General features: G+C 33.7%; 2 long non-coding RNA genes across 5 annotated transcripts; both read left to right on the forward strand.

The window, feature by feature from the left end:
* Positions 1-700: 700 nt before the first annotated feature.
* Positions 701-16,120, forward strand: LOC148597619 (uncharacterized). 3 transcript variants are annotated; one of them, XR_015919070.1, is made up of 12 exons: positions 701-754; positions 1,870-1,990; positions 2,907-3,216; positions 3,381-3,448; positions 4,048-4,098; positions 5,697-5,768; positions 6,145-6,291; positions 6,628-6,703; positions 7,826-8,109; positions 8,453-8,538; positions 8,795-8,895; positions 9,684-9,755. It is a non-coding gene; the product is annotated as an uncharacterized LOC148597619 (long non-coding RNA). The 3 variants fall into 3 exon arrangements; XR_015919069.1 differs by lacking the exons at positions 6,145-6,291; positions 6,628-6,703; XR_015919071.1 differs by lacking the exons at positions 6,145-6,291; positions 6,628-6,703; positions 7,826-8,109; ... (1 more) ...; positions 8,795-8,895; positions 9,684-9,755 and adding an exon at positions 15,899-16,120.
* Positions 12,561-24,505, forward strand: LOC148597620 (uncharacterized). Of its 2 annotated transcripts, XR_015919076.1 has the most exons (11): positions 12,561-12,940; positions 15,132-15,667; positions 16,177-16,264; positions 17,048-17,146; positions 18,209-18,479; positions 18,891-19,174; positions 19,532-19,617; positions 20,071-20,171; positions 21,068-21,166; positions 21,680-22,073; positions 22,770-24,505. It is a non-coding gene; the product is annotated as an uncharacterized LOC148597620 (long non-coding RNA). The 2 variants fall into 2 exon arrangements; XR_015919077.1 differs by lacking the exon at positions 17,048-17,146.
* Positions 24,506-24,671: the final 166 nt, after the last annotated feature.

Genomic DNA, 24,671 nt, shown 5'->3' on the forward strand with positions numbered 1-24,671 from the left:
CTACTCGTAGAGGCTAAAAACCACTAATTCCACTTCCCATAGGCTTCTATGCTAATTTCACAATATTCAATGGCTTCTCTGGACTTTACCTTAACTTTAACCTACAGAGGACTATATATCAGTATGATTCTAGATATGCCAGCTCACAATCCTCAGAATGGCATGTGGGGTTAGCAGACTTGCAGTGCAATACTGGTCACCGGAAGTGAAGTGTCTATAAATAGCATGGGAAATCCCAGTGTTTTCACAAGATAGGGGTATATTTAGAAATCATTATGGAGATTAGGCTTCTCATCACAAGAAGCAAAATGCACCCATAAAATGTACAGAAATGTTTTTCCTTTCAGAAACTGTTTAAATTTTTTAAATGAGATGAGAACTTTTTTCACAGCACTATGAGGAACAGGGGTAATTTCTGCGTAGGACTATTTTTGCGTACGTTCCAAATGCTCATTGGTTGAATTGGTGGTCTGTAACCTAAAGAGTCACTTTTTGTCTTAGAAAAAATAAATAACTATACAGGTATATATATCGTCTTAATTCGGTCATTTTCGGTTTATGTCGGGCCTTATTTCAAATAATCTTAATTCTTATTGGACCGCACTAGCAGTGTTGCAATTCTATTGGCTCCTGTAATTTCTATCTACAGATTTCCCGCTATTATGTCAGTTGGCCGTCTCCTATCGTACAAGGCAGTAGTAGGAAACATGTTGTATAAAAAAGAAATTTACAGCGCTGTCACTTGGCTTCAAAGGTAAGTGATTTTATCTGTCACTTGTTTGTTTATATTTATAAATGATTTGTTTTAAGGCGATGTCACTGTGAGTATTGGTTATTTCAATTTCGAGAAGTCATTCCCCCTTTTCTGTGCTATGAAAGGCTTCCACATTGCTTTGGCCTGGCTATGGCACTAAAAATACAGGTTAATGTATAATGTAAAGTTGAAAGTTTGGAAACTGTAACATTTATTTTTTAATCATTAAAAACAAAAAGAAATTTGCTTCAGGAGAGCCGGTTCTCCCATGAAATACATGTATGTAGATAACTGAAAATTTTAATTGGTGAGCTATCTCTCACAGAAATTTAAATCACTCCTTCCAAGTGGTTAATTTATTTTTTTTGTCACTAGCATAAAGTAAGATCATATTTATTTCATAGCTCAATAGCTTAATAAAACAAATTTTTACTGGGTATCTGGTGATATGAAATTTCTAATCTTGACTTCATCAGGGAGTGTGTATTAATATAAATTCCCTAACTACATATGTACTTGAAGAAATTTTAGTAGACCCTACTTTATGTTAATGTATACATTTATACATGTACATGTATGTACCAAAAGATTTTTACAGTAGACTATAAAAATCCCTGTATGATATATAATCTGAAAATGCCCAAAAGGGGGCACTCCAGTTTTCTTTCCAATTTATAATATGATACAAATTGTTTATTATCAAGACTTTTCGATCATAGCTCCCACCACATACACATGCACACATAATTGTGAATTGTGAACTAGATTTGTGGTATGTCATAGAAAATAAGCATGAAATTATTGTATTTAATATTGAATATTTTATTTGCTGACACACATTTTCATTAAATTGTCATGGCATAGTACATTACAAAAACATACATGTACATTAGGAGTAAACATGAACAAATACTACTACATGTACCGGTACATGTATGTGTGGATGGCTACAAGTGTGTATTTTATTCTATTTTTGTTGGTTCCACAAATTGTGCTGTCAGATGTACATGTTCACAAACGTATGTTTTCAGTCTCTGGGGCTCACTTCACACAGCAGTGCATTCATCATACTGATTTTTACACGTTGTAAATTGAAAAAAGTTTTTGTTTTAAAGGTACATTCTGAGTGGTGTGAGGTGGAAGCCCCTGCAGTCCACATCATGTACAATAGAAAGGGTCAGCCTACCCTCCTGTAGGTCAGCCATTATCTTATGGTCAAAGAAGCTTATACGTCAGGTAAAGTATTCACTGTTGCATTTTTCAGCTTACAGTCCACCTGAGCTAAATGTACATGTATTGTCATCATCTGTTGTAGTTAACCTTACTTTAAATTATTTTCATTCCTAACTACTCTGTGGATTGTCACCAAATGTATCAGGGTATGTACTTAAACTGTGTCATTAGTATGCTGATGAAGCAACTTTTATCAATAAATGTATAAGATTCTGGAAAATAAAATGTGACAAATGCTTTTTCAGTTTAAGCCCTTGAAATACATTTGTATTCATTATTGAGTCCAACTTGTGTGGCAACTCCAAATTTGAGTTATTGGCTGTGAAAAGGCTAAATGTAGCAATTAGCACTTTTAAGCTGCTTCTAATGTGTATAATTTAAGATCTTGTAGTTTTAGAAAAAAGCTTATAATTGAAAAAAATATCCATATGATTATACTAAGTAAGATATTCATTGAGTTGAGGTTGTTTGTCTCCCTATTAGAATTTTTGACCTTAAAATATAAAATGTACCAGAGAATTTTTGAAAATTAAAAGAATAACTCGCCCAATGCAATGATCTTAATGACAAAGGTACTATTATACAATGTAGTGTATGATAGATTGTGTAAAAGTTGTACTTCAACTCCTAATTATACTGAAGTTGTACTTCAACCCCTGATTGTACCGAAGTTAAACTGAACTTGTGAGTAAATGAGGCTCCAATACAAATGATAAAATGCTAAGTCTATTTTAAAATGTGCTCAATTTTTATTTTTCAAAAACGTATATATATTTAAGGTAACATTTGAATTTGCATCATTTCATTTATAATTAATACATGTTGTTGAATGATCACCTGAATATGGCTGAAATATTGCTGCTCGGGCTTCATGTTATTGAATGGTTTTCCAAATTACAAGATGATTTATTTATTTCAGAAAATGGCAGCTGTACTCAGAACAGCAAGCTTCAGAAGCCAAGTTCCCATAGGTTACAGGACCCTCTGACTGAATTCTTCATTTCAAAACACTCGTCCATTCTCATTCAACTAATACTACTAAAACCACTAACCTTGAATGGGGTGGTGAGCCTACTTGCAAGATAATCTGGGGGGATTTCTTGTGAGGTCTTTGGCGGGAGAAGATTCAGTCTGATTCTTGGGGAAAGACAGCTTCAGAATTGCATCCCACGGTTCAAAAGACAGCAAATCATCATAATTGCTGAAAGAGTAGACCCTTTCATGAAAAGGTTTGTTGATATTTATTGATACATAAATATAAATCAATTCGTATTCTCTATCAGCTGTTTAATATACATGTATACATGCACACTTGTTTTATTTTTGTTTTCTAAAGGATCACATGTCTGCTGTTCTCAATTAAAAGGTAATGAAGTTCTATTTTTTATGATAGGTTGATGCAATTCTTACACAGTGGTTCTGACACTGTGGAAACACTGGTGTGGATACCAGCAGGTCAAGGTTAGTAACAATGCTGCTAAGCTTGTTTTGTCAGTTATTATATATGAATATGTTCAGTAACAGTTTATTAACTACATATATTATTTTTTAATACCCTTCTAAGTTAGTTGGTATAAGAAATTACCATATAGATTTGTCCATCTATTCATTTTGGTAATAAACTTCTGAAATATTTTTTTTTATCATTACATCAATATCAAACTGCTAGGCAATATAAGTACATGTATGCAGATGGGGATGATAGAATCAAGATTGTAATAACTGTGACAATGTTTTCCTAAGAAAGACATGGGATTAGCAGGTTTTTAAAGCATGTTTAGGCCCTCCTAAATCTTAATTTTGCTTAAAAGAGGTCATGTATGAAGATATTGAAAGTAATAAGATACAAGGAAGATAATTTTATCCTTTCATGAAGAGTAGCCAGGGTGTTTGGTGCAAGTGATTTTATAACATAAGACATTAGATTTGTAATTAAGTACATGTTAAGCCAAGTACATACATTGTATGTGTACAAATAATGTTTTTATCTGGTATATTGTAGCATAAGATTTCCTGGCTTTTTGTGACATATGTATCCATTTTCTTCTTTTAATTTATAGCTGAACCACATTGAGAAGACGGGGGAACTGCACTTAGGTGGATTTGTGCCAGTAAGTGAAACTTAATTACAAATAATTTTTATATCACACAACAAACAATAATGATGCTTCTTGTCATACCTGACAGAATGGATCTGTGCATACTTTGGGATGACGATCTGATTCTGAGGAGGGTCAGAAAATTTATTTTCAACCATATCAGGGTAATACTATTTATTTTCATTTCGCTCCATGAAGTATCTAGACTGATGTCAGAAATTTTTAGTTAGGTTATACGAAATGGACAATGTTGCTGGATAACTCAGAGCTATTTTTCAATAGACAAAATTTTTTTCATAGCCAATTCTTATAAATTAATTTTAAAACATATTTTTATCTTTAAACATGAGAAAAGTAGCTCTGAATTTAACTGAATAGGGGTGTGTCAATGTTTTTTTATCCATTGAGATATAACAAAATTATTTTAACCAATCAGATTACAGTATTTATCTCAAATTAATTAATTCAGAATTTCACAAAATTCTTTAGGTAGAATATATACATACAGGTACCATTATTTGTCTATTGATTTTCTTAAATTAGGAATTTTTGTATCACTTATGGACTAAAGTATGGTTTTTTAGTGTCAGTGTCATTACATCACAATCTGTCTCTTGTAATCAATTTTTATGCCCCAGTCAGAGTCTTTGTAAAAATTTTAGGGTAAGATTTCTCATACATTTTAAGTCAGTTAAACATGAATCACTGTATAACTTTTGCTAGATCAATTGTATTTGGTGTGCAGTTGCATTATCACTACATTACAGTTGCAATGGGCCTCATTTTCTCAAGCTAAAGTGACTAAAGCATTCAAAATCCAGGAAAAAAACCCTGCGATCTATGGAGTTCTGTAAAAATATTGTGTTACACTGGTAAACGTGAATCATTTATTGTCTTCCTCTACCTTTATAACATCTTATGGATGCTAATCCTATTTCATCACCAGATGGCGTCCTTCTTCCTTGGCTGTTCGGTGATATTCCACAACATCCAGAGGTGCGCCTGCTCAGGTGACCAGTCTGAACCTGGAACTGGATGGCCTACATGATTCTGATTCTCCTGGTGTAATTGCTATCATGTTCTTAAGTTACTGAGTGTTTTTTTCCCTTTTCATTTTACCATAACTGTTCACAATTACACTGCACTTTCTCACATATTTTCTTTTTACTATAACTGTTCACTTGTACACAGCACTTTCTTTTTACTATAACTGTTCACTTGTACACTGCACTTTCTTTTTACTATAACTGTTCATCAGTACACCGCACTTTCCCACACATTTTCTTTCTTCCTCCAAGTCCATTGGGATGTCTCTCTGCACATTTCTATAATCAGTCCCTACCAATACCAAGGTCCACAATGACTGCCCTGCAAAACCTCTTAATACAACTTCTATTTCAAGTCACCATGGACTCCATCCTGCTGCATGCAACTATCTACAAGTTTCTGGTACTTTGTAGTGTTTCTTTCATTAGCCGCCTTTATTTGGTCTTATAAAGGGACTGAAAGCTCCAGCAGGACTACTTGCTTGGTTCCCTGCATGATTTGTAGGTAGAATTATACACTTTGAACTTGTACTTTGTAAAAAACACCAAAGTTTTATGATACAGCCAGAAGAAACAGATGAAGTCACAGATGAAGAAACAGATGAAGATATACAGCATGTCACAACATTGGATCAGGTAACATTAGTCTTAGATGTGTTTTACGGTATTTTGGTGTGTATAATGCGCAGGGTTGTTTTCCTTTAAAAGTTGATGTAAAAAACTTTTTTACCGGTGTATGTATAGAACCACGAACATTACTGGCTTTATTGTATTTTTAAATAGAAGGGACCATTTCGTCTGTTTTGTGTATTTATTTCATTAAAGAATATTGTTTTTGTTACTTTTGTATTTATCTGTTTTGTCAGTGTTTATGTGTACATGTATTCATTTACTGTTCGAGTAAGAAATACGTAACGTAGACAATAGCTGAAATTGTCTTGGACATATATTTTGATTACCTTTGAAAGGTTTCTATTGAGAGTAATCAATTTCTGAAAATTGCTAATTCTAGAAAAAGGACTGTTTTTACTACAATCAATTAAGGGGTCTGAGTGAACAATGCAGACGGTCATCAAATAGGGCATGTGTGTTGATAGCACGGCCAAGCGTGATAATGAGATGCAGAATTTTCTCTGATGTGTGTCGGGATACATAAAGGGTTTGTGTTAAAAAATTATAGTATTTACACTGGATAAGGATTTTGATATTAGTTCAATGAAAAAAGAATGTCAATATTTTCAAAAAGTAGAATATCCAATAACTATGAAGTAGAGTTCAATGCTATGCGTAAATAACAATATATTTTTTTAACCGACTACTTTGTCCAATGGAAATATTTTAGGGCACTATGAGCAATGTGCCGAAGATTTTGTTATTTAGTAATTAAATTGTTAAAACTTGTGTGTATTTTAATTACTTATTTCAAATCGTTAACAAGTTGTATTCCCTATTATGGAGCTGGGGATGCAGGCATATTTTATCCTGTTTTTTGCAGAATTACCTCCCGTAAGAGCAGGTATAATTTCGAAGTCTCTCTAATCGATGTTCGGATTCGGGTGCAGAAAAAAGAGGTAACTCAAATGAAAATGGAATCCCCAGCAGACAAACACAACAGTGTTTCTAAAATTTACAGGGTGTTTCATTTTGTTGGTAGGTTACATCAGGATGATTTTCATTTGTATCCCGGGTAAAGAAAATTTATGGCAGGGTCAGTAGAATGAGAAATTCCCTTTTGACTTTCGAGATTTTCTAAAGTATCGTTGATATCGGATGGAAAACCTTGCATGTTCCAAATAGTCACCCGCTCCAAAGTGAGATAAATGTTGACAAAATGTTGGTCCACAAGTCGGGAATAGACGTATACATCGTTAAGACATAATTATATACATATTATATTGTTAATCGATACACAAAAATGAAAGTATGGCGGTTGTAAACATAATCTGCCATGTTCTTTTGGGAGGAAATAAATCAAAACCAGATTTTGTTCAAGAAGATTTTATTGACATTCAATGCTTACAAAGGTAACAAGTCAACGAAAAACTCATGAAAAATCCATAAATATGCTTTGGCAGCTCATAAGTGGTCTCTGATTCAATATTGACTCCCTCGAGGTCGTTAATTTTGGACTGATCTAAGGTCTGTAAAAATGTGTTGAAACCATGTATGGGTGTATTATACACACCCCTTGTTCTGAAGTTAGTTTCCTGGTAAAAAGCTGCGCACAATACACACCAAAATACGGTTTAATGTGAGTTTTTATTGTATGTGATATTGTTCTTAATCTTACGGTTATGCCGCCAATGATAAAATAATTATTAGATATAAGAGTAATCAAGGGAACCAATTTTATAGTGGTAATCAAAAGAATGTAATCCAGGGACAAAGACCAGACATGGAAAAAAGACATACACAACAAAGAACATAAAGTAACCAAAACCATACATACAAAGCAACAAAAGCAAATGAGCAACTTGGACTCCACTAAAAACTGGGAGCATGGACCAGGTGCACCGGTAGGGTAAGCGTCCTCTGCTTTTTAATTTTTTTTCAAGATTAAAGTATAAATTAGCTTGACAGACATGTATTCAAATTAAAAATCAATAAGCATTCTATATCACTTCTGAGTGATCATTCAAAGAAAGTAATTAATACAGAAATATGCACTTACACTTCACTTACCTTTGCTGCAGGCTTTATCTTTCATGTTGTGCTTGAGGGGGAAATTTGTGTTGCCAGAGTAAAGCAAGGAAGGATTTCTGCGGAAACAATGCCTCAAATGATTGGCTATCTTCACTGAAATTATGGTCCACAGATTTCAGTGATGCTGCCCTTTTGTATGTAGTAAGTCTTGACTACATACCAAGGTACCCTGCTCAATGTGAAATAACCTCTCAACATGGCCCCCAGAGGATACTGGTCAATATATCACAAAGCAGGAGCAACACGATTACAGATTCTTTACATTGGTCAAGACGTAAGTAATCTTAAATTTACACAAACCTAACGAGGAAAGTGGTGTCTCCCAGTCTGTTCACAACAAGTATCAAGTAGAGAGTCTTTTATTTTCATAAATCCTTCCTAGTCAGATTTAAAATAAGGAGGTTGGACAAGAACTAATAGTTAAAACAAAAACTATGATCCCTTTTTAGAAAGCCATAGACAGCAGTTTTGACAGAAATTGATACAAAGAATTAAATCCAGTACATTGCTAACAATTGTAATTGTAATTGTAATGTAAGAATCAGTTTTACTTATAATCCTAAGCTTAATTGATATAAAAGTGTGTACTTTATTTAGGTTTTGTGTATATTTTACAGGTCACCAGAAACAATGGATGTTTACTGAAGATCAAGAAACAGTAAACAGAAGTTATTGTTTGAAGAACAGTTCAACCTAGTAGAAGGTTTCTACTTTTCCTTTTTTCCTTTTTTTATGGTGTTTATAATGATAAATGTTGATTAAAATCAAGGAAGTGGAATTTTTTTTATATTTATAATACTGCAAAATTTGGGTATAACTGGGCCCCCTCCAAGACCTGCCCATAAGAATTTTCTAGCAATGAATGTATTATTTGATAAAATGTTATTGCTGGCTAGATTTATTTGTTTTTATGAAAAATGATGTTTATGTAAGGACAATTGTATGTATTTTTTTTACAGGTTTAGAACTAAAGGCTGTTAATGTGAAGGTCAACACTTAACAGTACATACATGTATCATTTTGGAAAATGTATTTGGAAGTATTTCCCAGTTTATGGAAGGTACATTACTTGTTTTAATAATATACCGTATTTTCCGGACTATAAGTCAATGTGCAGTACAAGTCGAATTGCCTCATTTTGACCAAAATCAACGAAAAAAAAAGCGAATTCGGCAGATAAATCAAGGGTCAGACATGTACATGTATATTGTAGGTGATAGCTGTGATCCGAGTTGAGCGGTTTGTTTTTAACAGCATATATTCTAGCGATGTTACTTATGTGTTACGACATACCGTAAATGGGTATAAATTTGCATATCAAAGGACGGATAACTCCGGAACACTCAACAATGTCTTTCCAATTAAAAAACGTATCATCTAGCGTTTGTTAATATTTTTTATATTTTTACAGTTTCAAAGTTTTTATTATTTATCATGGTATTCATTCAAAATGGAAAACAGCACTGATCAATAATCTTAAAGTTCGATTGCCAGTTTGAGTGACAGCTTTCGTTGATTGCAGTTTACTCAAAATTTTGAATTAAAGCAATCAAAAGTGAACTGAACAAATCTAATGAAATGCATTGTAAATGAACATTTTTTTCTTGAAAAATCCTTTTAAGTGGACGATAAGTCATGGCTGACACTTTGCTGAAAAAAAAATATCGACTTATAGTCCAGAAAATACAGTATGTGCTCAGTAATTTCACATTTAATCTTAATTCAATTGTAATATGTCAAGGCCACTACCCACCTTTCACATTTTGTCTGCTTAAAGTTTACTGAGTTTTTTTTTTTATTCAAGGACACTGAAATATTAAAGCTTTTTGTTTTTTTCGCATCTTACAGTTTTGTGAAGGGCTTGTATACAATATATATACAGGCAGTAGCCTCACTGCTATAGGTACCCAGCAGTGATTACAAAGGTGATTGGTCAGGTAAGTAATAAATTATTATGTGATCTCTTGCCTTCACTTGGTGTCCACCGTCATTGTCATCGTTAACAATTTCTCAAACGTCTTGTCATCTGAAACAACTGAATGGATTTGGATGACACTTAAAACGATTGTTCCGTACGGTATCCTGCACAAAGTTTTTGCTTTGATTTAGACTCTGGTGAAAAACATGGCTGTCATAAATAAAATAGAAGATAGGGGTCAGACAGCAGTTTTTCGCATATATCTTCGAAACCGTTATGTTAAGCCAAATTCTGACAGGATAAAAGTATTCAGCATGATGAGAGCTATCTGAGTGGTTATTCTCATGAAAATATGTCTACTGATGTGTGAGTTATTGCCCTTTTTTCAACATTTTTAGCTCACCTGGCCGAAGACCAAGTGAGCTATTGCCATCACTTGGCGTCCGTCTCCGTCGTTATTAACAATTTTTCAAAACTTTTATCCTCTAACACTACTTGACCAATTTGAACCAAACTTGGTATGAATGTTCCTTGAGGTATCCTGCATAGAACTGGTGTGGGGATTTTTGATTTGTTGAAAAACATGGCCGCCATTACTAAAAATAGAACAGTCAGACCGTATTTTTTTCGCATATATCTCCAAAATTGTTAGGTTTAGCTAAATTTTGACTGGGTTCAGCATTATTAGATCCATCTGTGGTCAAATTTTCTATTTAATCCGATAAGCCATGTGGTAGTTATTGCCCTTTATAAACATTTTTTGCTATTTTTTATGTTATTTCTTTCAAAAATCTTCTCCTCTGGCACTACTTGACCAATTGGAACCAAACTTGGTTGAATGTTCCCTAGGGTATAGAACTGATGTGGGGATTTTTGATCTGTTGAAAAACATGGCTGCCGTTACAAAAAATAGAACAGGGGTCAGACAATAGTTTTTTGGATATATCTCCAAAACCGTTAGGTTTAGCCAAATTCTTCTAATATCTGAAATGATTCATATTATTAAGACTAAAAAAGTCTTGAAGGATAAAATTTGTCTGATGATTCCTTGTTAGAGTTATTGCCCTTGAAAAGAGAAAAATGGCAGGTTTTTTTTTTACAGTTTTCAGCTATCATCTTGAAAACTATGATAGAAATTCTTAAATTTACTACCCTTGAAAGACAAAATTCAACCAGGTGAGCAATTAAAGTTCCTGGGATCCTCCTGTTATTTGAAACTACTATTCAGAATCAGATGAAACTTTATTTGAATGTTTCTTAGGGTATTCTGTTTCGACACAGGGAAAAGCATGCCCCCTTTACTAAAAATAGAACATAGGGATCAAAAAAATTTTCTGCAAATAATTAAAAAAAATGATGAATTGTACAAAATTTTGATGAGCTACATATTATTCCCCATCAGACGGACCTATGCCAAAATTTTCAAAATGATTTGTTGCATGATGTAGGAGTAATGGCCTGTGAAACAGATTTTTTGTTGTATTTCATGAGTACAACTTTAAAAATCTTCTCCTGAAACAATACGACAAAATGTAATGAAATTTTCCATAATTGATTTTTAGGGTATCCTACACAAAACATTTTCTTCAGTCAAAAAACATATCCATCATTACTAAAAATAGAACATTGGGGTCAAAATACTATTTTTGCTATTTTGTTATTATTCCCTCCACCATAGAAGAATATTGAAGATGAGCGCCATTAATAAAATAATCTTGATATTCTGAGTAGACTGGCAACATTGAAATGTTTTTTTAGGTGGCTATTTTTAAAATTGCTGCCATTTTGTGACCAAATTCACCAGTTACTAAAATCATACTTACAAAGTAACAAAAGCAAATGAGCAACTCAGACCACTAAAAACTGGGAGCATGGACCAGGTGCACTGGTAGGGTAAATGTCCTCTGTTTTTATAGAAACTCCCGCCAAGTTGCTCATAAAAAGTCAAGTCCGGGGTAGACAAACGAGGAAAGGAAAACTTTGACCCGTTGAATAAATCAGTTTTCATGGTGCAGATGGATACACCATAACAATCCATGAGTTCATGATGATGACTATAAAACTTCTGTAGTGATGACTTCAATCTTGCTAAACATATTTCGGATCAGAGCCAGTAAAGGAGCACATTTTGTTCCCATTGAAATGCTGACCGTTTGTTGAAAAACACGTCCACACTGGACAAATATGTTGTTGATTAAAAATTCCAGCATTTTGTAAACATCTTCCTCTGTATATTTGGAAGATGATTCGGAATTATTTCTTACAAAGTACGAGAAATCTCTACCAAGAACTATATATTTGTATCTAGGTGTACCATCGTTTTTGGAAAAACAACAATGTATAATGTTTTTAAGTCAGGATTTTAACTGAGTATGGGGAATAGAAGTATACAGTGTTGAAAAATCATAGGTTTTAATGCTATTATATTCAGATAATAGTCTTGAAAGTCTGCCACTTCCCGGCTAATTTTTATAATATCTTTGATTTCAATAATATTTGGTTTATATAGTAAGCATGGCCTCCTCAGTTGAATGATGTTGATAAAAATTCAGTGTAACATTATTTAATCCACTGAGACATATTTGAACTCAATAGAATTTTAACAAATTTTGCAAGAGTTATGGAATTTGGGTGACATCAACACTAGGGACATGTTGCTATGTCTTGCAATACTAAGCAAATACAAGTGATCTTTTGAAAATTTCTAAGATTGACTCCTGAAATTACATACATTGTATACATAAGAAACTTCATATATCTGTTCTTATTGGCTTATCTCAATGATAAACTTTTTTGTAATTTCAGAACAGCTTTACTCAGAACAGCAAAACTTCCAGCTGAAGCCCAGGACATTCGGAAACTGGTTCTTGATCTAATTTTTTTCTTTTTGGGGATTTTTTGGGAGGGAAGTAAATATTCAAAATCCATTCAAATTTGTCTTCCATAATATCATTCAACCCTAACAACCCTAACAAGTACTAAAAAATACTCATAAAACTAATGTAACTCACATTTAACCCCTTACTAACTCCTGAATGAGAGGGAGACTTCTTGCAAGAAATCTGGGGGGATTTCTTGTGAGGCCTTTGGCATATCTATCTTTGGCAGGGGTAATCAGTGGATGTCTGTCCTTGGGGAAAGATCACAAAAGATAGCTCCAGTTTGTGTAAAGTCAAATCATCAGAAGGTATGTATATTATTTTATAAAGAAACAGATCAGATACGCTTTTAGCTCACTTAGCCCAAAGGATTATATCTCCAAAATCATTAGGTTTATCAAAATTTTGACATAGATCTCATCAGGCTTAACACTTTTACTATGATGAGATCTATCTTGTAAAATTTTCATGTAAATCTGTTAAGCCATGTTGGAGCCTTTTTTAAAGTTTTTTTTATCGCTATTTTGATGTTATTAAATTGAAATAATCTCCTGACACAACTTATCAATTAGAACCAAACTTAGTATGGATGTTCCTGAAGGAATTCTGCATAGAACTATATGGAGATGTATGATCCCACAAAAAATATGGCCATCATTTCTTAAAATGGCAGACATTTTTCGCACATATGTTTACAACTGTAAGGTTTTTTGAAAATCCGGCCTTGGTGAAAGTTTCAACATGATCAGATCTATCTATGTTTTTATTCTAAAAATAAATCTTAATTGGCTTTACATTATTGCTTTTACCTCCAGCTTTTTGTTGTAGTAATCTGTTTGTTTGTTTGTTTTTTGGGGTTTAATGTCCGAGCAGCAATATTTCAGCTATATTCAGACGATGAATATGAAATGGATGATAAAATGAACGTGAAATGATGATGAAATGAAAAAGGGATGGGACACAAGGACAATGGGGTCAACAAATTCTGATTGCCACTGGAAATAGGGAGAGGTGTGTAGGGTCGGGCAATTTAGCCTCCTGTGGCGGAGCCCTATGGTACCTACTCCAGGAGAATACCACAGTAGGGTTCTGTAACGTGCAAGGAACGTGGCACTTTCCCAACATGGTGCACCAATATGGTTTGCGGTCAGGTTTTCCGTATTTCCTGACAACCCCAGCATGTAACACGCCAGGGGTACCCCATTCCACCACCTGGGGCACACATCCCAGTTGCTCTGTGGGCAGAGCGCCCTAGCCCCCGGCTAGGGTTCTGAGCACTATTTAGTCGCCTTTTACGACAAACTTAGCGCTGCTGCAGGCCTATTCTTTTAACACCTGGACCTGTAGTAATCAGAAAATTAGGTGGATCCTAAGGGGATGCCCCCTTTCATATTTCTGAACTACACTTATTTCATCACTGCAGATGTTTCTAGAAAATCAGAGGACGCTTACCCTACCGGTGCACCTGGTCCATGCTCCCAGTTTTAAGTGGATTACGATTTGCTTTTGTTACTTTGTATCTATGAATTTAGTTACTTTGTGTTCTTTGTTGTGTATGTCTGTATTCCATGTCTGGTCTTTGTTCCTGGATTACATTCTTTTGATTACCGCTATAACCTTGGTTCCCTTGATTACTCTTTCGCTAACTGATGGAAGAGAAATGTTTTTTTTGTCCCCTTTCGGCAAATGCCGTAGGGAACTTAGATTTGCACTCCGTCTGTCCGTCAGTCTGTCAGTCCATCACTCACACTTGTTTTTTTTTTTTTTTGTAATGCCTTATCCAATTGATTTCATATTTGGTATATAGTCTTATCATGACAAGTTAAGTTCGAATGATGTTACGGTTGAATGATTTTTACAGAAGTTGTGTCCCTTGGACATTGAAAATTTCATTAAAGTTTATGTTTTCCAGACTTTCCTTTGTAATGCCTCATCCAATTGATTTCATTTTTGTTAGCTATTGTTATCTTGACAAGTTACAAATTAAATTTAAATATCATTGCGTAAAATGGTTATATGGAACTTATGGCCCTTTGACATAGAAAATTACATAAAATTTTATGTTTCATCATTTTGATGCAAATTGCTGCTGTCATTCTAGAGTTATTTGCCCTTTATTTCATAATAACGAAGTTTTTTTCAACTTTCCAGGTGATAGAAAGAGAATGCCTTTATGCAGCTTTCTGTAATGCAAAAATGTTATTACTGTAAAATGAAGCTCAGGTTTGATTTTGATGGAATTTGCTTTTGCTGTTCAAGAGTTATTTTCTCTTGATTGTTAAAAAATAATGCCATCCATTTTAGTTCACATACATGTATATAAAAAAAATCTCACAAAGGCAATGAGTTCAAAGGCCGAAAGAGGACACTGTGTTGCATCAGCAATACTGTCAGAATGCTTGTTTCACTTAATATGAAACGCAGTTAGTTCTGGTTAATTATTTACTGCATGCAACAGGATGTATTCCCATTTATTCTTGCCTATTTTATTGTTTTCAGTCAATTAAAAGAAAAGCCACCATTGGTCAAGAGGAGATGAAATTAAATAAACTGCTGGTCAAAAGCAGTAGAGATAAGCCTTGGTGAAAAATGGTGGAATGAAATAAACTGTATGTCAAAAAGTGGTCACTTGAGCAGGACTTGGGAGCCAGAAACCAAGTTATTTTATGATCAGAATTGTGACATCAGAATTGACAAGTTAATTTGATGATGAGAAAGGGACAAAAGAACCCCAAAAAAGAGGAAAAAAGGAAGAAATCTGTAGGTCAAAAATGGTTGAAATGAAATAAACCAAAAAACAGTGGAGAGAAGCCTCCGGTCAAATAGTGGCTACTGGAGCATGAACTTTGAGGTCAAAAACCAAGTTAATTTGTGATCAGAACTAAGACAATAGAATAAACATTGTTAACTGATGATGATGATAAACGTACAAAAAGAAAAATAGAAAATACAGATAAAAAGACAAATGAGGAAGATTCATAGCATGTCACCACGTTGGATCAGTTAACATTAGTCTTAGAAGTGTTCTGTAAAATGTGAGTACATATTGTATGTTATATTGTACTTACATTTGGTTATGTTGTCAAATCTTATTTTGATTTTTTCTCCTCATAAAGCAAGTTTTTGTTTTAATAATTGTCAAAGGAAGACGGTAATTAAGATTAAAGTTTATATTAAAAAATAAATTTTCTATAGCACTTCTGAGTTGTCATTCAGTGAAGCAAACAAACAAAAGTGCACTTCCACTTCACTTTAATTTGCTGCAGGCTATATCTTCCATGTTGTGCTTGAGGGGGGAAATTGTGTTGCCTGAGTAAAGCAAGGAAGGATTTCTGCAGATATAATGTCTCAAATGATTGGCTATCTTAAAATAAGGAGGTTGGACAAGAACTAATGGTTAAAAAAAACCATGATCATGGTTTAGAAAGTCACAGTTTGGCTGCCAAATGCAACTGTAATGTAACAATCTGTTTTGCTTATAATCCTAGTTGTAATTTATACAACCAAAAAAGTATACTTTATTTAGGTATTGTGTATATTTCAGAGGTCACCAGAACCAATGGATGTTTACTGAAGGTCAAGAAACAGTAAGCAGAATTTATTGTATGGAGAACAGTTCAACCTAGCAGAAGGTTTCTACTTTACCTATTTTCCTTTTTTGATAGTGTTTATAATGATAAAAGTTTTTTTTTAAATCAAGGAAGTGTAGATATTTATATCAAAAATACTACAATGGTGGACCCCTTCTTTCAAATATTTTGTGCAATTGTGCAAAATTTGAGCATAATGGGAAAATGGGACCCCTCCAAGACCTGCCCATGTACATCATATTTATTTGATGTTTTTTTGTTGTTGCTTTTAATGTAATCTCTTTCAAAAATCTTCTCCTCTGTCACTATTTAAGTTGGTATGAATGTTCCTTTGGGTTTCCTGCATAGAACTGATGTGGGGATTTTTGATATTTCGAAAAAAATGGCCACTGTTACTAAAAATAGAACAAAGGGGTCAGACAGTAGTTTTTTGCATGTATCTCCAAAACAGTTAGGTTTAGCAAAATTATTTCTATAGTTGAAATGACCCTTATTAGAAGGCCTTCAAAAGTCCCAGGGATCAAAGTTGTCAGATGACTCCTTGTAAGAGTTATTGCCCTTGAAAGATGAAAGATGACAGGTTTTTTTTTACAGTTTTCAGCCAATATCTTGAAAACTATAATAGATAGAAACTTTCTATCGCTGAAATGATCTTATGATAGTCCTACTCAAGTCTTTTTGAATCAAAATTGTTGGACAACTCTTTGTTAAATTTATTGCCCTTGAAAGACAAGAAAAAACAGGTGAGCCATTCAAGCTCCTGCGAGCCTCTTGTTTTGGAAAAAAAGTGTTTGTGTAAGGACAATTGTATGTACTTTTTTACAGGTTAAGAACAAAGGCTGTTTATGAGAAGGTGAACACTAAACAGTACATACATGTATCATTTTGGAACATGTATTTTAAGTATTTCCCAGTTTATGGAAGGTACAGTACTTGTTTTAATAATATATGTGCTCAGTGATTTCATATTTAATCATAATCCAATACCCACCTTTCACATTTTGTCAGCTTAAAGTTAGAAATTCATGTAAATAATTTCGAAGTCAGTATGTATGTAATTCAGCATGAGTTGTTCCACTTATGTATAGATTAAACATCAGGAGTTATTATTATTACACTTAACTTAATTGTTTATCTACTTAACTGTTTACAGCTAGGTTTGCATTTGTTTGGATGGAATGTGAAACCTAGGTAAAGTTTCCTGAGTTTTTTAGCTCACCTGGCCATAGGCCATGTGAGATATTGCCATCACTTTGTGTCCGTTGTCATTAACAATTTCTCCTGAAACTACTAAATAGATTTGCATGAAACTTATAATGACTGTTCCTTAGAGTATCTTGCCCAAAATGACCTTTTGGATTTTTGATCTATTAAAAAACATGGCCGCCATCACTAAAAAGAGAACATAGGGGTCAGGTAGCAGATCTTTGCACGTATCTCCAAAACCATTAGGTTTAGCCAAATTCTAACATCGGGTATAAGTATTCGGCATGATGAGATCTATCTGTGGTCAATTTAGTGAAAATCTGTTGATCCATGTTAATTGCCCTTTTTGGAAGTTTTTTGCTGTTTTTAATGTTATTACTTTCAAAAATCTTCTTCTCAAAACCTACTGCACAAAATTCAATTGAAGTTGGTATTTTTGTTTTTTAGGGTATCCTTAACAAAATGACTTTAGATTTTTGATCGGTTAAAAAACATGGCCGCCGTTACTGAAAATAGAACATAGGGGTCAGAGAGCAGATTTTTGCATATATCTCCAAAATCGTTAGCTTTAGCCAAATTTTGACATCGGGTAATAGTATTCAGCATGATAGAACATAAGGGTCGTACAGTAGTTTTTTTGCATATATCTCCAAAACCATCTTTTGCAGGGGTAATCAGTGGATGTCTGTCCTTGGGAAAAGATAAAATAAGATAGCTCCAGTATAAGTAAAGTTAAATCATTGTAAGGTATATATATAGTATGAAAATGAAAATTTGCAGGTCAAAAGCAGTGGAGAAAAGCAGCAGGTCAAAAATTAGTAATTTCAGCAGGACTTGGAAGTCAGAAACCCAAGTTAATTTATGATCAGAATTGTGACATTAGAATTGGCAAGTTAATCTGATGATGAGAAAGGGACAAAAAGAACACTAAAAAAGAAAGAAAAGGAAGAAAACTGTAGGTTTAATGTGGTGAAATGGAATGAACTGCAGGTCAAAAGCAGTGTAGAGAAGCCTCCGGTCAACAAGTGGCTACTGGAGCATGAACATGGAGGTAAAAAACCAACTTATTTTGTGATCAAACTAAGACAATTGAATTAACATTGTTAACTGAGCATTGTACAAAAAAAATACAAAATAAAGATAAAAAGACAAATGAAGAAGATACACAGTATGTCACCACATTGGGTCAGTTAACATCAGTCTTGGAAGTGTTTTGTAAAATGTGAGTACATATTGTATGTGATACTGTGTTTATATTTATTTTTTTCCACACAACAAGTTTTTGTTTTAATAATTGATAAAGAGAAAACAATCATTAAGATTAAAGTTCATATTGAAGAAATAAATATAAAATAACAGATATGTATTCAAATAAATGTTCTTTATCACTTTTGATTTGTCATTCAATGATGCAATCAAAAACAAAAAAAATGCACTAACACTTCACTTTAATTTGCTGCAGGCTATATCTTCCATGTTGTACTTGAGGGGGAAAATCGTGTTGCCTGAGTAAAGCAAGGAAGGATTTCTGCCGACACAATACCTCAAATGATTGGCTATCTTCATTGAAATTATGGTCCACAGATTTCAGTGATACTGCCCTTCTGTATGTAGTAAAGCTTAACTACATACCAAGGTACCCTGCTCAGTGTGATATAACCTCTCAACAAGGCCTCCAGAGGATACTGGTCAATATATCACAAAGCAGGAGCAACACGATTACAGATACTTTACATTGGTCAAGACGTAAGTAATCTTTCATTTATACAAGCCTAACAAGGAAATTGGTGTCTACCAGTCTGTTCACAATAAGTATCTAGTAGAAAGCATTTTATTTTCATGAATCTTTCCAAGTCAGATTTAACATTAGGAGGTTGGACAAGAACTAATGGTTTAAAAAAATCTATGATCTTTGTTTAGAAAGCCATAGAAGAACTTTAGACAGAAATTGATACAAAGAATTAAATTCTGGTTGCAGAATTAAATCCAGTACATTGCTACCAAATGCAATTGTAATGTAACGATCTGTTATATTTGTCATCCTAGGCTTATTATATATAACAAAAATTGTGTACTTTATTTAGATATGTGTATGTTTTACAGGTCACCAGAACCAATGGATGTTTACTGAAGGTCAAGAAACAGTAAACAGAATGTATTGTATGAAGAAGAGTTCAACCTAGTAGAAGGTTTCTACTTTTACTCTGTTCTTTTATTGATAGTGTTTATAATGATAGTTTTTTTTTTAATATCCAGGACGTGTAGATATTTTTATATTAACAATACCATAGTGTCGGTTCCAATGGGGGTTCCAGAGGTGTTACTACCCCCTTATACCCCTGCTCAAAAGGAGAGTGAGGTATACTGTTTTACCCTTGTCTGTGTTACTGTGTGTTTTGAACCCTTTTTTTCGGTCACAGTTTTTACTGTACTATGTACAGTGCCATTGCTCTTAGAATTTTGTTTATTTTGTACAAAGAATGGGCAAATAACAGCCTGAAAACACCCAAAGATCTGCCCATTTACCAGATGACAGTTTTAAACATTAAGATTTGATAGAGATCATGAATTTTCCAGCAATGTATTATTTTATGAGGTGTCATTTTGTCGGCTTGAATTATTTGATTGTGCAATTTTTACAGGTAAAGAACTAAAGGCTGTTTATGTAAAGGTCAACACTGAACAGTACATACATGTATCATTTTGGAACATGTATTTGGAAGTATTTCCCAGTTTATGGAAGGTACAGTTGTTGTTTTAAAAATGAATTCTGCCTTGATAAAAATAAAATTGAACAATGTTCCACAGCATTTGATTTTTATGGGGCATTTATTTGCAGAATATGGATTGACTCAAACATGTATCACCTAGGTATATTTTTCTGCTATTTAAAATTGAAAGACACTGAAAATAATACACAATACTATTCAGGCTGGGTTTGTATATTTTTATACACCCACAAACAAAGTTTAAAGGGGGTGTATACAAATCGCTCTGTCTGTCCATCCGTCCGTCTGTCCACATTTCTTGTAAGTACAACTAAGGTAATCCAAGGACCTAGATTCGAGCGGAAATTGAAAGGGCAGGGGCAAAACTCAGGCATGGCAAAAAAAACCACCCACAACAAACATAAAATAACCAAAATTTATATAAAGGAACGAAAATAAATGAGCAACACAGACTCCACTAAAAACTGAGAGCATGGACCACATGCACTGATAGGGAAAGCATCCTCAGCTTTTCTAAGACAAGTTGAACAAATCGATTTTCATGGTGCAGATGGATACACTGTATTGATTCAGAAGTTCATGATGACTATTAAACTTCATGGTGCAGGAAAGTCATAACGCTCAGATTTCTCCAAAGGGAGATAATCCAAATCAAGGTTAAAACCTCATAGGCCTAACTCCACCTGAACTTCTCAAGGGATATTTTTATATGAAGGCTGGGTCTCATATGCAGATGGGCATGAAGGAATATAATTATTGTTGGATGAAGCCAAAGAAGATAATCCAACAAGTGTCTAACATTATTCTTTTTGTGAGCTTGCTCACATATTTCTAGTTAAAAATACTCTTTGTCAAATGCAAATTATTCAAGAGCAATGAAAAATTAGCTCTTTGTTTTGTGCTCTTTCAGTTTTGTGAAGGGCTTGTATACACAAACAGGCAGTAGCCTCACTGCTATAGGTACCCAGCAGGAATTACAGAGGTGATGTAGTCCTTCCATATTGGTAAGGTAAGTAATAAATTTAATAAGTTTGAAGGTAATCATATATCACCATTAACCCTGTCCAAGAATCTAGTGCATCTGCTTAAAACAAATGCACCATCTTTATTGCTCCATTGTTTGAATCTTTCCATCTGAGTTTCTCTACATTTTACAACCTTTTGAATACATTTCCTCTGAAATCACGTTGATTGATTGAGGTAAAATGGCAGATCACATATTTGAGAAATTTTAATCAATGGAACAAACTTGACTTTAGATAGGAATTAAATTTCAAAGCTCTTTAATACTTATAGCTGTAGCAAGGATGGGGAAAAACACGAACAAGCGATTTTTTATAAGAGTACCCTGGTAGCTAAATTGCTGCTTGATTCTCGGAGTTATCGAGCAATACTTGAATACTCAAGTATTCCTTGACATCTCTAGTTATCATATACATAAATTTCAAAGCAACTGAATACTTATAGCAGATGTACCTTTTCTAATATGCTTTTCTCTATGATAAACTTTTTGTGATTTCAGAACAGCTTTACTCAGAACAGCAAAACTTCCAGCTGAAGCCCAGGACATTCGGAAACTGGTTCTTGATCTAATTTTTTACTTTTTGGGGATTTTTTGGGAGGGAAGTAAATATTCAAAATCCATTCAAATTTGTCTTCCATAATATCATTCAACCCTAACAACCCTAACAAGTACTAAAAAATACTCATAAAACTAATGTAACTCACATTTAACCCCTTACTAATTCACATGCACTTAACCCTGAATGAGAGGGAGACTTCTTGCAAGAAATCTGGGGAGATTTCTTGTGAGGACTTTGGCATATCTATATTTGGCGGGGGTAATCAGTGGATGTCTGTCCTTGGGGAAAGATCACAAAAGATAGCTCCAGTGTACATAGTCAAATCTTCAGAAGGTATGTATACTAATGTACAATGAAAGAGGTCATACATGCTTTTAAGCTCATTTAGCCCAAAGGATTATTTCATTATTGCATCTGTTGTCAACTTTTCACATTTTGCTAAATTACATGAAAACCCCTTGACCAACTTTAACCTAACTTGCAAATAGGATATATTCAGGATCCACTTTTGCTTTCTCTTGATTAAACAAGATGGTCCCCAGAGGGTATTTAAGCTTCTGATTGGCCAATTTTCAAAAATCAACTCCTCAGAAATCACATGTGCCAAACTTGATAGGGTTAATGACCTGAATGCTTTGTACAAAGGTCCACTTTTGTGTGGCTTGAGTGGCTCATCGGGCGGCTGTGGCCACTGAAAGTCACTGAAAAACGTATGTCTTTGCGTTCTTTTAGCCAATGGAGACCATACTTGGCAGAAATAATAAAAGGGACAACTTAGATGATTTTTGTTAAACTTGATTTAACAAGATGGCTGCCAGAGGCAGTATTAGTTTTTGATTGGCCAATATATATCTCCAAAACTATACGGTTTATCAAAATTTTGTGGTTAATTTTTCATGTAAATCTATTAAGCTATGGTGGGAGTTATTGTCCTTTTTTGATGCTTTCACTAGTTTATTATTTGTTGATTATAACAGTAAATATTCATATTCTTCCTTGTCTGTTTTATTTCTTTTTATTTTTTTTCAGTCAATTACAGGAAAAACACACTGTGGGTCAAAAAGCAGTGAAATGAAATAAACTGCAGGTCAAAAGCAATAGACAGAAGCTGCAGGTCAACAAGTGGCGACTGGAGCATGAACTTGGCGGTAAAAGAACAAGTTAATTTGTGATCAGAATTAAGACACTGGAATTGACATTGTTAAATGATGATGATCAATGTACAGAAAAGCAACAAAAAATAAGATAAAAGACAAATGAATTCAAAAGTTCAGAAAAGTAAAGCAATAGAAACAGAAGAGAAAAGAAGGAAAAGAGATATTTTTTACATTATTTTTTGGTTATTGATCCTTTAGTATCAAAATACCTTATGTTTTCTGGTTCATGCCAGGAACTTTCCTACTGTTTCTGAACACTACACAAAAATATAATTCTTTTATATCATTGAATATATCTTTGTAACCTGTAAATATGTTTCTAGCAATCATTAAGCTCAGCAAGACCTATTCTATGTTTCTGGCACTTATTCAGCTCAATAAGATCAATAACTCAGCAAGACCTAGTCTAAATATTTTTCTGGCAATTATTCAGCTGAATAAGGTCCAGTCTAAATATGTTTCTGGCTATTATTCAGCTCAATATGATCTTGTCTAAATAATTTCTGGCAATTGTTTAGCTCAAGCTCAATAATGAGCTTCAATAGTCTTCAAATGAGCTGAAGATTTGAAGGACTCCTTTCAGCCTTGAAAGATGTTTAAATCTCCATCATAGCATTAATGTTTTATGATTAATAAACAGGGAGTTCAAGCAAGTAAAATTTGTGGGAACATTCAAATTGATTAAAAGTGTCTAGTTATGAAAATGTTATATTGATAGTGGGAATTATTTTCTTGGGCTGAAATTGGTTCCATGTAGGTATATAATTACAGTGTGGGATAATACTACGTTGGAATAGTTATGGATGTGACTGCAAATTAAATTTTGGACAGGTTTTTTAAAAAACAATTGAGCAAAAGGTGAAATGGAACAAGATTTGTAAATATGTGTGAAGTTATAATTATTGTTATTGTTGTTGAAGTTATTGTTATATTTCTGTTATTTTTTTTTCCAAGGTGTAGGACTTGAACGCCTACTCTGGAGGCGGTGTCGGCATTACCTCAAGTCACAGGTTTCCATCGCTTTTTTTAAAAATCTAATTGTTTTTTAGCGTTGGTTTTTCCTGAGTGGCATTCATCGCCAATGAAAGAGTGTATTTTCATTCATGAATTTTATTCATGTGAAAACTTTAACGAAAAAAAAAGAAGAAAGAAAGAAACAAAAAAGGGAAAAAATAACGAAGAGAAGATATAATTATTTGTTTGCTCCTTTAACTTAAAACTTTCATTCTTCTAGAATTATCAAATTTCATAGCCACCTTGTCATGGGGGAACTGTCTTGACAGAGGGAGATTGGGCGAAGGCAAACTACTGCTGCCTTAACCAGTCAGCCTCAGGTAAATGGGACTCGTTAACCTTGCAAGGTAGCCGATCTAAGTGGAATGAAGCTATTTTTTTCAGCATATTTTATCAATTTTACTATTTTAGCATAAGTTGTAATTACACTTGAACTTGGTTCATACATATTGTAGTAATCTAGAAAGAAAAAGCAGTTTCTTTTTTCCCTGTATTTTGTGATGAATTTATCGAATAGCAATTAAAAATCAATTAAAAATGTATATGGAATGTTAGTTTGTTTAATGACAACAAATAAAATATCATTGACTGAAACTGTTACCTTTTTAGTTTGTTTATAGCCAATCAAGATGAACTGAAAAGGAACAAATCTACTATGTTGAATTTAAGTCCGGTATCCACTAGTTTAGACTTCACATTGCTTCTATTCAAACTTTTTTGCATGTTTCTTTTTTAAAATTTCATTGCTGGATTGATTTTA

Source organism: Perna viridis, chromosome 15 (assembly GCF_037379345.1).
Source record: "Perna viridis isolate PV_CMFRI_1.1 ecotype Kerala chromosome 15, ASM3737934v1, whole genome shotgun sequence".
NCBI lineage: Eukaryota > Metazoa > Mollusca > Bivalvia > Mytilida > Mytilidae > Perna > Perna viridis.